At 36.7% G+C, this 15,380-nt stretch overlaps 1 long non-coding RNA gene across 1 annotated transcript; it reads right to left on the bottom strand.

Moving 5' to 3' along the window:
* Positions 1-4,621: 4,621 nt before the first annotated feature.
* On the bottom strand, positions 4,622-12,770 carry LOC104153409 (uncharacterized). Its single transcript, XR_696239.2, has 3 exons — positions 12,606-12,770; positions 10,561-10,712; positions 4,622-9,955 (listed from the first exon to the last, which is right to left on the bottom strand). It is a non-coding gene; the product is annotated as an uncharacterized lncRNA (long non-coding RNA).
* Between the last annotated feature and the right edge of the window lie 2,610 nt (positions 12,771-15,380).

Here is a 15,380-nt window from a genome sequence, read left to right as displayed (position 1 = left end):
TAAGAGCAGTGCAAATTCAACATTTTGATTACCAAACATTAAGACAACATTGATGGCACTGAAATTGAGTATTTTTAAAATGACCTTATAAGTTAATGTCTTTAAAGAAAAGAAATATATGAAATGAATACTGGGCTCTCTACATCTGAATGCAAAAGAGGATGTTGCTATCTCTATTGGCAAAGCCATTTTTGACATTTAAAACATTCTTTGCTAAATAATGATTTTTCATGATTAAATCATGCCCACTGTAAGATATCCTGTCAAGTTGTACTTCTATTGAGAGGTTTCTTAGACACCTTTTGCATTTTCTATTATCTCCCTGTTAGGAATCAAGGGTACTGATGAAGTTCCCTCCATCAGAATCACGAAAATTTTACCCTTGATAGAACTCTGTTGTGGCAGTGAGAACAGGGAGGTCCAACTCTTCTGTTTCTCTAGCTTCTTCTCCTAGCACTTTCTAGAATCCACCTCTACAATGTTCTGTGATAAAGGAGTATTATGATTTTCCTGCTGTTGGACAAGGCAAGAGTGGGGACAGCATGAGATCAGTACTACCGTTCAACAACTTCCCTTGATAAAACTAATACTAAATTTAAAAAATGCCATGCATTGATTGTATTTCCTTATAAACAAGGAGCAACTTAATTTCAATTCTAATTGCTGATCAAATTTCTCAAGACATTATAGTGCATGACATTATTTTATAAGAACGGCATATACGTTGTCCATTCCAAAGTAACATTTTGCCAAGTGATACTAACTCAGAGACGATTTGACAAAAGCATTTAGAGAAGCCATAAATGTTACGGTAGTAATAAAAAAAAAAAATCACTGAAAAGGTGAATTATTGCATTATTACTGAGCTTGGTTGGTGTGGTCTTAAAAATTAAAATCAAGTGATAAACTGCAGAGGCGCTGCTAAACATTCAGTCTACCAAAGGTGTAGCTACTGGTGATGCTGGAATGGGATTGGTGGTTCTGTGCTTTCAGCTTCCACTGTCACCCCATATATGATAAAAAACAGTAGTACGAGGGAAGGCATGATGGTACGAAGCAGCTAAGCATGAACAACAAGGAGTCATCCTGGATGTGACATTCAGAAAGGCTAAGTTTAGAAACTTGATGGGGTAACACCTGGTATCTTAGTCACCCATACAAGAACCTGAGAGTTAGCACTGCAGCTTCCCTCTAGCCCACATGCCCACAGATTTCCTATGTGTGAAAACAAAGTCACAGAGGAAAAAGGCAAGGGATGCTTGTTACCATGCCACAATATGACATGGAGTTGGGACATGCTGGGTACTGGTGAATGTATCACCATCCTGTTTACAGAATAGCCAAGTGGTAACATCACAGTGATGCACCTCATATAATCTAGAGGATTTGAGGAATCTGAAGTTTCATCTTGTTTTCTTAAGAGCTCTTCTGTATCTCACCTGGTTCATGAGCAGAGGAAAGACACTCTCCTTAACTCCATCAGTCATAAATAAGGTTCAGGAGAAAACCGAGATCAAAGAGCTTAAAGAGCAAGAAAATCCTCCTGCAGTATGAAATGTTATGTAGGAAAGTTCATGACCTATATTCCCATAAAAACAGAAAAGTTTTCCCATAAAAGCAGAAAAGTTTCTCTAGGCTGATGCGCTGCAACACTTTTTAATGAAAGCATGGAACCACAAGTTTTATAATGGCAACCTATTCTTGTGGTTCAGAGTTAAGCTGTGCTTCCTAATTATGATATAATTTAAGTTTTTTCACTCAGATGTTGCATGATAAGCATATTAAATTGCCATGATGGGCTACAATTTATCATGATCATTAAAAATGAGAAATTTAGGCTGTGGTTGGTCATTAATCATGGTCAGTAGTACAACAAATAAATGGAGTGTAGTGCATCTTGGGAATCTATGAAACAATTAATTTGAATTGCCAGAAAAACAGAATAAATGAATATTTACATATGAAAGTAGAACATAAACAGATAAATACCATAAATGCTCTTAAATATAATTTTGGAATATTTTCACTGCTGTCAGTGCAATGTGTCCTTGCCTCTCCCCAAAACATTTACGGATACACTATTAACAGCTCTCCCAATAGAAGAATACCAACTAAGGTAGTTATCATTTTGCAAGGCGGCATTTTTACTTCAAGTCATTCTGCAAATTTTATTCATGATTAGTTTTCTCTTCTTCAAAATAGGAATACCATGTGGCAAGTTCTGCAGTTTAATTAATACTTATCAAAGGACTTTAAGATCTTCTGAAAATGGCAATTAAATTTTACGTGAAGACATTGAGACTTTAGGCTGGTATGATAGCTAAATGGGGACGTTACAAGTTCATTAACTTCAAACTACACTTTAACAAGAGTGAAAACTTGAAATTGTGCAAGCCATTGCATTGAGAATGTTTGGCAGATTTTCTCGCAAAATTTCCAACCTCCTCCTCCTCTGCTATGCGATGTGGAGAGAATTTCGATATAGAAAGACATACTTGCACAAGTAATTATTAAGAATATTGGAAGAATCAATATTTAATAGAGACAGGATTTAGTTCATTTTGGCCAAGAAGCCTCATATGAAAAATGAGATTAAAAATACTAAGAATAAAAAAACTTTAACAGCTCCCAAGGCATCCAGTTTGCATCCGCAATAAAAAGAGAAGCTGCCACAATCCATGGCTAAGACAGTCATTCCCATGTCTGATGCACAAATCCCAGGGACCCTAACATTTTTGGTGTCCATTAAATAGATATTATTCCACAGAGGCCTGAAGTATATCCAAGATCTAACAACCTACTGATTATTGGAATAGGCCGATTATCATTAAAAGAAACTACCAGGAGTGTGTAGTTTGGTTTAAAACTCATACTTTTTTGTGTTTTCATGTTATGTACATTGTTGTTGGGTTAGGAAGTAGGGACTTGTACAGGAAGGTTCTCCTTTCTCATAGAAAATAAACAGAGTAGTGGGTGTTCTAAGATTCTTCTTCTTTCTCAAATTTAGGTTATTATATCCAATTTTCAGAAAAGGATGCTACTGTAATTTAAACTTTATAAGATACTAGTCATTACTGTCTTTTACCCGTATTTGCATACATAGAACCCATTCTTAGATTATCTTTACTTTTAAATTACAGTATTTTTTACATTATATCCTCTGATAACGTGAAAAAAATCGGAGCAGAAATGGTTACTAAAGGAATAGGATCCGCTCACAAATTTTCACTTTATATTCCTTACCATGCATATAACATGCTCAAGCCAAACAAATTTCTACTTTTCTTAAGGGTAATGTGTGGGATACAGGGTGAAGAGAAGGGGCAGGGAAAGGTGGTGCCCTATTTTGAAAAGAAAATAACTTCTACACATAGAATTTGCCACCTAACCTGCAGTCCTGTGCATCCAAGACAAATGAACTGGGCTGTACATAACTGTTTACCTAATGCTAATTCACTGTCCAGTTCGGGACTGTGATGTTTGTGCAAGTCCAAACAAGACTTTTCTTTTGTAATATAGAAGTATCAAAAAATACGTAGTTCGTATTTGTATATATCGCAGAGCCACACGTACTGAGACTCAGCTTCTCAGAAACAATCATCTTGGGGTATGCAAAACATAGCAAGCAGGTTGCAGGCGTGCAGGTCGTGGAAACGTTAACTATTAACAGAATTCTCCACTGCTCCAGTTAAAAAACTAGCTACTTTCACAAACACGAAAACCACTCACCCTCCAAAAACTATAATTACCTTTCAATCAGTTATTGAAACCTTGTTCAAGAAGCAACGTTAAAAGCCGATAGCCATTGTTTTTTAAAAAAATTCAAATGCTGCTGTTTTGCAGATCAGGGTTATTTCTGGATATACAAAGATTCTCACTGCCTAGTTGAAAGTAAATGTAGTTGATACTGTAAAAAACAAAGTATTTGTGGTATTTTTTGGAACATTTTATGAATAGTTATGGGCTGTGCTCTTTTGACCAATCTAAGTGAATGCAGCTATTGTTAGAAGTTGAAGGCTTAGTGTAAAAGATAGCTTAATAATGACTGAGAGTACAAGTTCATACAAAAGGAGTCCATTCTATTGTCCTTTCCGTTGAGAAGAAAAATTGCTTCAGACTTTTGTTAAAGAAACATAGCAATGAAGCATATTTTCGCAGGTATTATATAAGCATGAATAAAAGGTTGTTTTCTAAATGGTGACGTGACATCTTTTTAAAGCACAAGAAGACATTTGTCTTTTTGAATCACACCCAATGCAAAACGATGTCATGCAGAAGTAAATAGAAGTGAGCATCAGCCACGTTTCAGACACGAATACAAGGTGTTCTAAAGTAACAGCTGTTCCTTGATGAAAAAACTGATGAAAAAATGGCCAGCATTTGCAAAGAAAAAAACAACATTATCACCCCCGCAAGAATTGCTGGAGACCAGATGTTAAAATCCAGTACGGTCTGTTTATTTCAGAAGAGAGTGCTGTAAAAAATGTTAATCAGCTATTTTTATGTGGTTTTAGGTTATTCTACTTGACTGTTTTATAGATGGATGTTACCAGTATTAAATCATCACATCATAACTAAAGTCAGGGTGTTACAGATCAATACAGACGTAACAGGTGCCAATATAGGATAAAATTATTAAATAAAGCACGAAGGTATAAATACTTCCATTTATATATAGCATATTGTAAATACAGACACAACATACAAGAAAATATAAAGAGGAAAACTGTAAACACGAATCAATATGAAATTACCCTCCCACAGTAATGATCTTGAAAAGCCTAGTAGAAGCTAATGGGGAAAAAACAACCTAGCAGAAACAAGCAGCGTCCTAAACTGCATACTTAACAATTTGATCAAGTGAAAACATGCAAAGTTCAACATCATACTACATAGCTGTACCAAAGTAAAACTAAAGTAATGCCAATTAAATTAGTGACATACCTGTGCAACTGCAAACACGACTTGGAACAAGATTCAAGCCTCCTAAATTACAGCTGAATTGAAGAGAGGGACAAACTAACTGGCATACAAGGAAGGCTGTTCCATTAGCATTTTTCTTAAGAAGAAAAATGCTTTGGGAAATAATTGACTGGACTTGTGACTCATTATGAGGTATTTTTAGAAAATAAGAAAGTGTCAAATCAAAACTCAGGTAAGAGATTACAAATATACAAAATCTATGTTCAGAAAATGTGGTACTAGAAGGCTTTGTCCCTTGTGTTAAAGGGGACAGAAAGCTTCTGAACAGGTCACCTTCATGATCAAGTTCCAGAAGTCAAGCAACCTGGGAAGACACATCCCACAGAAGTTTTTAAGACAGAGATTCCTCCTCTGAGACAGTAATTCTATCATTTCTGTGTTTAATAACAGAACATCAGCTTTCCTAAGGTTAAAAAATATTTCAGTTCAACTGTATCTTTACCTTATTCATAACAGTACTGATAAAAAAGCTACAGGAACACTTGCATTGGAAATATCAGAATCTTTGACTGCTAGCAGTAGCCAGAAATCTGAACTAAACCTGTGTTAAAATAGAAAGCAAAAGACAGTAAGCCTGACTGTACCATCTATTCAAAACCTCAGAGAGAGCAAATAGTGAATGAACACATTTTTAGATGTTTTTCATTCTATATGATCAAAGGACTTCACAAATAAAGAGGTCTGACAACATTTTTGCTTTAGGATTGGTAACAGAACTTTACAAACATAAGCATGTGGAGACATAGGGTCAAAAGCTACTGTTTTTTACAGCAGGGTAAATCCTAATGTTGTTCTGGATACATGAACAATGCCATAAATGAGAGAGCAGAGCCATGCCCAGCTGACAGTGACTTACCCTGTGTCATTCAGCAAACTGTGGTTACAGGGCTTAGAGACAGTCCCAGTGAGTTGATGCAAGCACTGGATCAAACTATATGCAAGCAGACACCTGGTGCTGAAGGTAGGGCAATGTCCTAAGATAAATCCCTTGGTGCATTAATTTAAGGAAGCAGTGGACACTATACCTTATCTTGGGTTTGGAGTTCAGGAAAATAGAGAATGTTATAATTGCCAAGCCAGTATTTTACATCTTCTGCCCCTGGGTGCTTTCCCCTTTAACCTTATGTTGATACTTTCAAAAAATATTCAAAATAGATAATTTTATAGATTCTCCCGACTGAGCTTAGCTGAAGAAATTTACCTTAAAACAATACAATACAGTTTACTGAACCCACAAGCAGACACAGACATCTGTGATACACAGGACATTTTTCCTGTAAGATTTTGCAATGCTAATCCTGAAATATTCATTTTCACTTATCCTCCTTCACATTTTGAAAGCTTCAAGATGCTAGCAACTGTTAAATATTATTTAAAATCTTTTTTCATTACGTTTTCAGTGCCTTCATTCCAAAGTAAAAATTAGTACTGAGATGGTAAATGAGAAAGCATTGGGTATTGAAAATAGTTTTTCATTTTCAGGTAGATCATACGGATAATAATTCTGCATCCAGACGAGCGTATATGTGCATGTATGTGCAAGTACATGACATGGGTGTCAGTATATCAGCAGCAGTCTCCCCACCCTTTTTTAATACATCAGATGCCTAACAACAAAGCTATTTGCAATGGTCCAACTTTCCTTAATGCTTTAAGAACTTCTCTAGTGGGTAGGCTCTTGTTTCTAGTTTTATCGCTACTGAGCTCTAGAGCAAATCTAGCGTGTGGCGCCTATGTGGAAATGATTAATATGATACAGATTCAATGAACTTGCTCTTGATGACCAGTAGAACTGGTAAGATACTGTGTGACATCTCCAGTGACACTAGACATCAGAAACCACAGCACAACACAAGATAGTTCTGGCTGCTATGTTAGGAAACAACTGTGTGGTAGCATCAGCATGCCTCTATTAGCTTTGTCCTTGAACTCACAGATTTGTCTGATAAGAGACCTTTCCTTTCACAAGCTGATTTTTGCTATTAACACTGTGAGAACAAAATGCTGGTGAATGAACAGCAACAACAGAAAAAACTCCCAGTTGAATTAAATTATTATTTGTAAGACATTCAGAGATATTGATCTGCCTCACTTACAAGTAATTCACGCAGCTTAGTGCTGAACAAAAGGTACAATTTTAAGAAAATGTGCTGTAGGGCATAACTTGTAGAATAATTAAAAACTTGAAATTACTTCTTTTGACTTAACACCTTCGCTTTCACTTCAAAATAATGTTACATGACTCAACAGTATAATGGTTAGAGGTTTACAGAGAAGAATTAGGAACTACTGTTTTGTTTTGTTTTGTTTTTTTTGCATTAGGCCTGTGAGATTTTCTGTTATTTAATCTGATCGATACTTTACCTCTCCCTTTGACTTTCATATACTGCAGATCATATAAAATAAGTAGAAAAAAAAGGAAAAAAGAAAAGACTAGCTATTTAAATATTTAAATGTAGCCATGCTTAGAAAATGTAGATTCAGTTATTACTCTCATCAAATCAAAGTTTCTTTTTTCAAAAATGTAAATGTGATAAAGTGGTCTGCTAAATGTCTCCCTTTCTATAATACTGGCCATCTAAATTCTTGCGTTGGACCTAAATGCATTTGTGTATGACATAAATATGGGCAAGAGAGGAGGAGAGGTGAAAGAGGAAGAATGATGGGAAATGTCCTTAATAAGCTTTATGGATTGCTTAGTTTCATAAAAAATAAGTTAGAAGGCTTAAGTTCCATTAGAAATATGTGTAATTTGTGGTTTAACCCTGTGCTTGACATTTAACTTGGTTTTACCAAATCCTTAATCTTTCTGGCCTTCGAGCCAAAATATCTTTTAATTAAAAAGCTATAAACGTGCCCCTTTGGCCATCTCTTAAATCTGCAATCCTCTTAAATTTCCCCTTAAAAGTATAATCCCCTTATTTCCTCAGAGAAAAATCCTGGCTCGGCAACACAATGGCACAGCGCCCAGCAGAGCTGAACAGCCGGGCGGCAGGCTGCACTGAGATTCTTCCCGCGCAGTATTGGGATCGTGGAAGCCGGAGCAGGGGAAACTCTCCTCCTCACCTCCCTGAATCTCGGTCTGGGACCCTTTCCTAACAAAATAGTGAGTCAGGAAAAGCACAAAACAATATGTAAAGGTCCTTCTCTTACTGACTAGTAAACTAGCATAATGCCACTACTTCTGCTGAAAATCAGGACAAACTAGAGGCACTATCTGGGCTCTACTGAAATCAGTGGCAGACCTCCAATGATATGCCTGGATTTCACCCGATGTTTCCAGAAGCATGAACAGAATTAGACTGCTTTGTGCAGCTAGATTAGTGCTGCATCTCTCCATCACCCAGCCTGGACCCTGGTGTGATTAATAAACATCAGTACGAACTCAGGGGAACAGCATGCACAAAGGTAAATTTCTGGTGTATACAACAATGAATCCTTTCTATCCATCATCATCTTTTTAGTAACAATTATACCAACCAGATACTATTCAGCTGATAAAACTGGAATAGCTGAGTCTTTGGATTTTTAATTTCCATCACGCATTTTAGTATTAATACGAAATAAAAACAGCCACATTAATTTCAAATTGTAGTTCAGAAAAACTGAGACAAAAAGTAATTTCCATTAGATATGCAAGGTAAAACTAGATCTTTCTGAAAGAGATTTTTTTCTGTCTCGCAAGAAAAAACATTTGTACTTAACAGGAAAGAAAAGGTTTACATGCTGTGCCAAATTATTATTCTGTCGCAAAATTAAAAATCAAGATTAGAAGCCAACCATATTTCTCAAACATGACATGTTCTCTACACCATATGCTCTGAGGAGAGATTCATTTAATTGTTTGGAACAAATCCATATAGTTGTCAAACAGCAGCACTCCACCCAAAGTCATGTAATAGGTTTCTTCAAAGTGCATGGCATCACATTACGCTTTTTTCTGGACTTGATTTATATTGCTTTACATAAAAGACATTGACAGCATCTCAGTCCGATAATATACACCTAACCTCAAAATGGAATGCGATCAGTGCTTCAGTGCTAAAAATGACAATGCAGAATAAGGTCCTTAAATCATTTGTATTAAATACAGAGGATTAAATACCTAAGAGCGTTCACATCAGCCAGTCAGCTGGGACACCAAAAGCAGCCAGACTAAGGCAAATTATGATTCAAAAGCCAGTAACTAAATTACCTAGCACAGAACTCAAATAATCCCCTTGGGAGGCTGTTATCCATGCCCAAGCAGGTGACTACTGGCTGCTGATACCCAAAACTAGAAAACCAAAGTCTGAGTAAACCACCACCTGTATGCAGCAAAAGTGTATCTAATACAGGCATCTTTCCACTCTGAGAAGCATCCGAGCATGAGCTCCTTGCTCCCAAGATAATTTATATTTGAGACAGGCAAGTGCACACCTAAACACTGACCAAAGGGGCCTGAAAGGTCTTTTAAGTATGTGCAGACCAAACCTAACACGTTAGCAGAATTAAGTTTAAGATAGTGGCATCTGTGGAAATGACGCTCACCTTGTATACGATAATGTACAGCTGACTGTAATGTTTGCAGCTGCTGTTTAATGTGAACTTTGAGTTGAATCTTATGTAAAACATGTTGGTCAAGTCCCCAAAGAGAAAACAAATGCCATGGCCCAAAGTTTCAAAGGGGACAGGGCTGCAAGAAAAGGAAAGGACTAGTGAAGACCAAATAAAGTGAACAGACCTAATGGGAGCCTCTGGAATGTTCACTTGCATATGTTACGTATGTTTAAAAGCCATTCCATTACAAAGGAGGCAAAGCAGAGGAAAATCCAAGTTACAACAGTGCATGCATTTCTAGGCCAATCAATTATACTTTAGAGTCTGTTTACTTATCCCAGAAACACTGATACAAGGCAACCGCTTCCAGCAGCAGGGTGCAAGTTTTTTTTTTTTTTTCCAAGTAGTTTTTTCTTCAGGAGTCTACTGTACCCTGTGAAGTGAAAGAACCTGTTTAAGAATCACCTATGAAGTATAAGAAGAACTTCAGAATCCATCTTATAAAAGAAGGCTAATTCCTAAATACTGTATGCACTTTAACTCAACAGCTGAAGTAACAGAAACTAACGGCAAATATTTAGCTAGAGAGGCTAGTGGAGAGAGGAACGGAGTGGCTAGTTGAATAGGCAAGCAAGTAAGAGCAGCTCACATCACAAAATCTGTGGTAACTTAAATTGTACTTTGTTACCCAGCAGGACAGGTTACAAAAACTCACGTCTTGCTATGAGTTAGCCTAAGTACACAAAAGCAGAAGCAAGCAGCTGTCCTAGCATATGCCTCAGTGAAGAAAAAGACTACATAATAGTTATACGTTAGGAATTAAGTACCTATGTCACCCTATCTATCTAGTTTGCTGCGGTTTTACTTCCCCTTTAATAAAATGCTATCTATTAATCAAATTCGCATTTGTATGTGGGGCTGTGTCTACATTAAACGAGTAGCATGGAGAGAGAGAAGCAGAACCGTACGTAGGGTGAAGCAGTTGATGCTGAGGACACAACGTCTGCATGATACACGTATGCAGTTCAGTGATTTTACCTCAATCAATCTGTAGTCTGGTTCCATGGACTTGGCATTCATTAACTATCGGGGCACACAGATGCATGCCTGGAGGACAGCTTTCAGTTTACGTTCTTCAATGTAAAATACAAGCCAGTAAGCGGAGGGGAGATTCACTTCCAAGTTCATGCCTGTTTTGAGATAAATTCTTAATGCAGACTCATCCTGAGTACTTCAAAGTTTAGTGCTATTTTTTCCAGTGCTTGTGGGTGAAGAGGTTCCCACCAGAGTTACACTAGTATTCCTTTTTAAATTTAAGATTGCTATTCTTACCCACCCATCAAGACCTAGTAGAACAGCAGCACTTACAACAATAATATTCATATTATTTATATTATTGAATACTAAAAGTATTTGTGAGGGATGGAAAAGAATCTGTGCGTATTTCAGCCAGTCTGCTCACCAACTAAAGGACAGCATCTGGCTGAAATGAGAGCTTTCCAAGGCCCATAAAAGGGATAACCACCATTTTCTCTCTTTTCAAAAGAATGTAGAAATAATTATAAAGCACAACACAAATAAAAACTGTTCCAAATCAGTAGCAAGCATTTCTACAGAAAGTGGAAGAAAAACAGGTTCAGACTCTCTTCTGTCTAAATGGGCTTAGAGCTACTACTCATAGCTTGAACTTCCCCTTAATGCTTGAATGTCCTAACTCCTAAGCTCTTACCTTTCTACTCCAGATTAATACTTGATGCTTTTTTCTGTAGCTGCCCAATGACACCACCTCAACAGGAAGGGCAGAAGATACTCACACGGTGCAGCAGAGGCCCTTGCTGCTGCAACCGTGTCCTCTTGGGCAGAGGAGAGTCCAGAATTCAGTTCTAGTCCTTGCAAAGTCCTCAGTGCCAGACTACTATTCAAACAGCACGCTGCAGTTGGTGAACTCAGTGCTGCCAGTAGGCTAGCTGTGCTCTGCACCTTGAAGATTACCCGACATAGACATAGGGAAACACAGTTCGTTAATCCTATAAGGAGGCCTTAGAAAGGAGAGCTGAGCAGAAGAGACAGCACAGCTTTAGATGCCTATAGCTCCTCTGGCATGTTTTGCTTGTTTTATTTCTTTGAAGTGCTCTATTGAACATTAATGCCTAAATTCCACATAAATTGTTTTAGATGACTACATACCATTTCAGATTTGCCCTTAAAGTCATTACCCAAAAGTCCTAACTGCCTGAAAGAAAAACATATTTTTGAAAGGCAGCCAATCAATCTCAGTCCAGAGAGGAATGGGGAATCGCTACACAGAGCTGACTAAAACACTGACCCCACTTTCTAGGCCCTAGTCCAAAGACATTCATTCTGTTTAGTGAGTTTTGAGTCTTTCACTCTTGATGGAGCATCTGTCAATCTGTAAATCCATACTGAGGCCACTTTAGATTTCTTCATTTGTACCATGATAACACTTTACTTTCCCACACCTCCCTGTTCCAGGTGGCCAAACTGAAGGAATTTTTAAGGCAATCTTACACTCAGAATTTTGTCATGGGCCAAAGGGGGTATTCCTTATATAAGGAGATAAGAACTTGTTGTTAGGCCAATAAAGTTTTTACAGTCCAATAGTCCAAATTATCTAATTAATAAAAAAGCTGCATTAATTAGTTAAAATTCCTACACAAAAAATCCTCCTTTGTATCTACTCTTCTTTCCAGTGCTCTAGTAATATCAACGATCATACTTACAGGGTTACAGCAAGTGAGTTTCTATAAATTTCTGAGAAGTTCCATTTTTATGTAGTTCCTTTCCTAAATATTGTGTTGATTGAGGCTAGAACCTGGTGAACAGTCTTCTTTCATTATGTGAAGACTTAATGTATGCAGTCATTTTGTTCCAGATTAGCCTACTACTTTCTTTCATAGATCAAAATTAATATTTTCATTTGTCTGTCTGAACATCAACAGAGGAAAAATGCATTATATCATACTGCTAATCTCTGCCATATGAGCTAGAAATTTCACTATAAAAATTAGAATTTCCGTTAGGGAGCTAAAGAAAGTTTTTCATAATCCCTTTGATTTACTTACCTCAAGATCTGAGGAAAGCAGTTGAAGAAGAAGGTTGGATGGATACAAGGAAGAAACTGGTGACAGACGGCTTCCTGCAGAGTAAACGGTAGGATTTTTGGTAGGGAGTACGAGCCGAACAGACAAGGAGCAGGATGGTGTCTGCCAGTGCTAGAATGGGGTTGGCCTGAGGTTGCTAGAAATGAAGGTTGTGTATTGAAAGAGGGAGGGGCAAAATATGAAAGAGAGAGTAAGATTCTATCCTCTTTATCCTATACAAAGTCTTTCAGAGGCCTCCAAACTTTATTAACTCCTGTTAGCCTCACCATCAAAAGGCCCCTCAAAGCTCTACTTCCCTTCTCCCACCAGCCTCTCATTCTATTCTTGTCTCTCTAAACCCTGCAAGAGCCATGTCACACCTCTCTTGTCGAGCTTGCTGTGAGGGCAGGATTTCCTCAACAGCTATAGTTATGCTCACCTGGTAACAAAAATGTAGGCTACCTTTGTAGTTTAATCTAGTTTTCTGTTTAATCGTTAGTGAGAAAACCTCACCAAAGTTGGACGCTTTTCTGTAATTCCATTAGAGACTCTGGGTAGTATATATACACAACACAATCACTAATAGCACCATTGCAATTGAATGTGCACCGATGATCCTTTTCTCCCATTATCTGTAGATAATGAAATCATTTGGGTGCAAGGATAGTGTTTAAAGAAAATAATAGTATTTAGAAAGCCTAATATCAGTTCCAAGAGTATACGCTTCCCTTACCAAATATTATTATATATTAAGCTTTGTTCTCAGTTAGATTGAGGAGATATATATGCATTTCAGTTTTAGACTTCTCTTTACATATTTGCGCATATCGTTGTCCTTTTGAAATTTAACAACGCATGTACTATGCTAATTTACTTTATGTTAGGCTTAATTCGATAGCACTAGGTGCTAATGAAAAAAATCTCAAAAGAAACCTCTGCGTCATTCTAAATGTGTGCCTCTGCACATCAACATACCGATTTAGAGCTAGACCTGGGCTGATATTTTGCTGAAAGAAAAGCACAAATTTAACTGTGTAACTTCCTTAATTTCCTTTGATCAAACCTCTATTTGTGTTATAAAGAGTTTAAAGATAAACACCTTGGAGAATACTTTTTCTATGCCTAAATGGGAACGACCTTCTCTGAATTATAGACCAATACCTTTCCTCTTTTCTTTGCTCGTTGTATGGAAGCTCTTAAAAGCATTATAAATCGTTAAAAGCTAATGGCTCCCATCTAGCTTTTTACCTTCAACATAGCTCTAAAAAAGAAAGTTAAATTATATTTTCTACTTATGATTGTCAGTTGAACTGCATTCATCTCTTTTTGCTTCTTCTTTTGTAGTTCTTCCCATAATTGCCACATCCAACTTTCATTACCTTCAATATTTCTCTGACATAACACATACATATTTATATTTATCTTAAAAGACTATGATTTGGAATGCTCCAGACATTACTGTAAGTAACTTATTCACTGCACAACATCATACTAGTACCTAGTACAGATCAAAGTAAAATCTGCACAGATCCTTAAAAAGAAAGTTATTACTGAAAGAACTGTAGGTCACTGAATTACAGGTGAATAAGAAAGGCTTTTTGTAACTGTAGAAGAAGAGCTTGATGAGGTCTGAGATGAAGTAGAGGGATAGATCCATGGTGTTACAGAGAAATTTTACATTAAACACCACTGAAAAATTAATGTTTCTTCACTACCATAAAAAGATTTTCCCACTCTTCTTAACTTTTTCTTGATATTTAGCACTAAATACAATCACAGATTAATGCTGAGATTAATTATATGTTTTTTAAGAAAGGATTGCATTCCGTTCTAAGTCTGCACAACACCTTTTTCAAATGGCTTCCAAAGAGCAGCTTATATAGAGCTGATACTACTGTTGACTACATAAGCATACAAATTACTAGAATATATATACTTATGTATACAAACATAAAACCTAGATATAAGTGTGTAAATATACACAATCACACTGGTCATTTATACTCGCATCTACATTTGCATGTGTTCAATAGCATAATCAACCCTAATACATTACTTTTCACTAAACAAAGTCACTCTCTTACGTCACAGCAATGTAGGATTCTGTTTCCCTATCCAAAGTAGCACTTTTTTCATAGATGCTTCGGACAAATTCTACATCTATACGCACTTAAATCCTGTGATATCACAAAACATGAATATAAGCAAAACCATCATTTGGCCCATTTTGCTAATTCACATGCCATGACAACATCAAGACAGAAAAGGAAGTTGAAGGAGAGGTGTGCATTTTCAGATGCCTAACTACACAAACATGTTCCTCTTTAGCATCTTAATACTTTGACCATATGTACTGATTAAACTCAAACTTGAAAAAAGACAAAAATATTTTTGGTAGATTTACTATCTCACCTCAGGGAGAAGACAGTTACCATAATTTCTTCTGGGAATCACTGGGTAGGGGACTGGTGTTATAATCTTGCTCTGAACTTAGCTAAAATTATCTATTTTTTAAAAAAGTATAAAGTAGTAGATCTGAATTAACTTGTCAGTGCATTATCTGGGGATAAGAGACATAAATTTCCATGACCTCCATAAACTGCAGCGGTTTTCATGTTACACAGTTTGAATGATTTCCCTCTGCTCTAACTGTCCTAGAAACCCTTTTATTGAAACAGTACTCTTAGGATAAAATACATGAAAAATCTAAAACGCATTAATCACATAACATCCTAAGACACAAACACCGATTCTAAA

Source organism: Struthio camelus, chromosome 4 (assembly GCF_040807025.1).
Source record: "Struthio camelus isolate bStrCam1 chromosome 4, bStrCam1.hap1, whole genome shotgun sequence".
NCBI lineage: Eukaryota > Metazoa > Chordata > Aves > Struthioniformes > Struthionidae > Struthio > Struthio camelus.
Note: the sequence above shows the minus strand (reverse complement) of the source record. Positions and strands in the feature narration are given on the sequence as shown.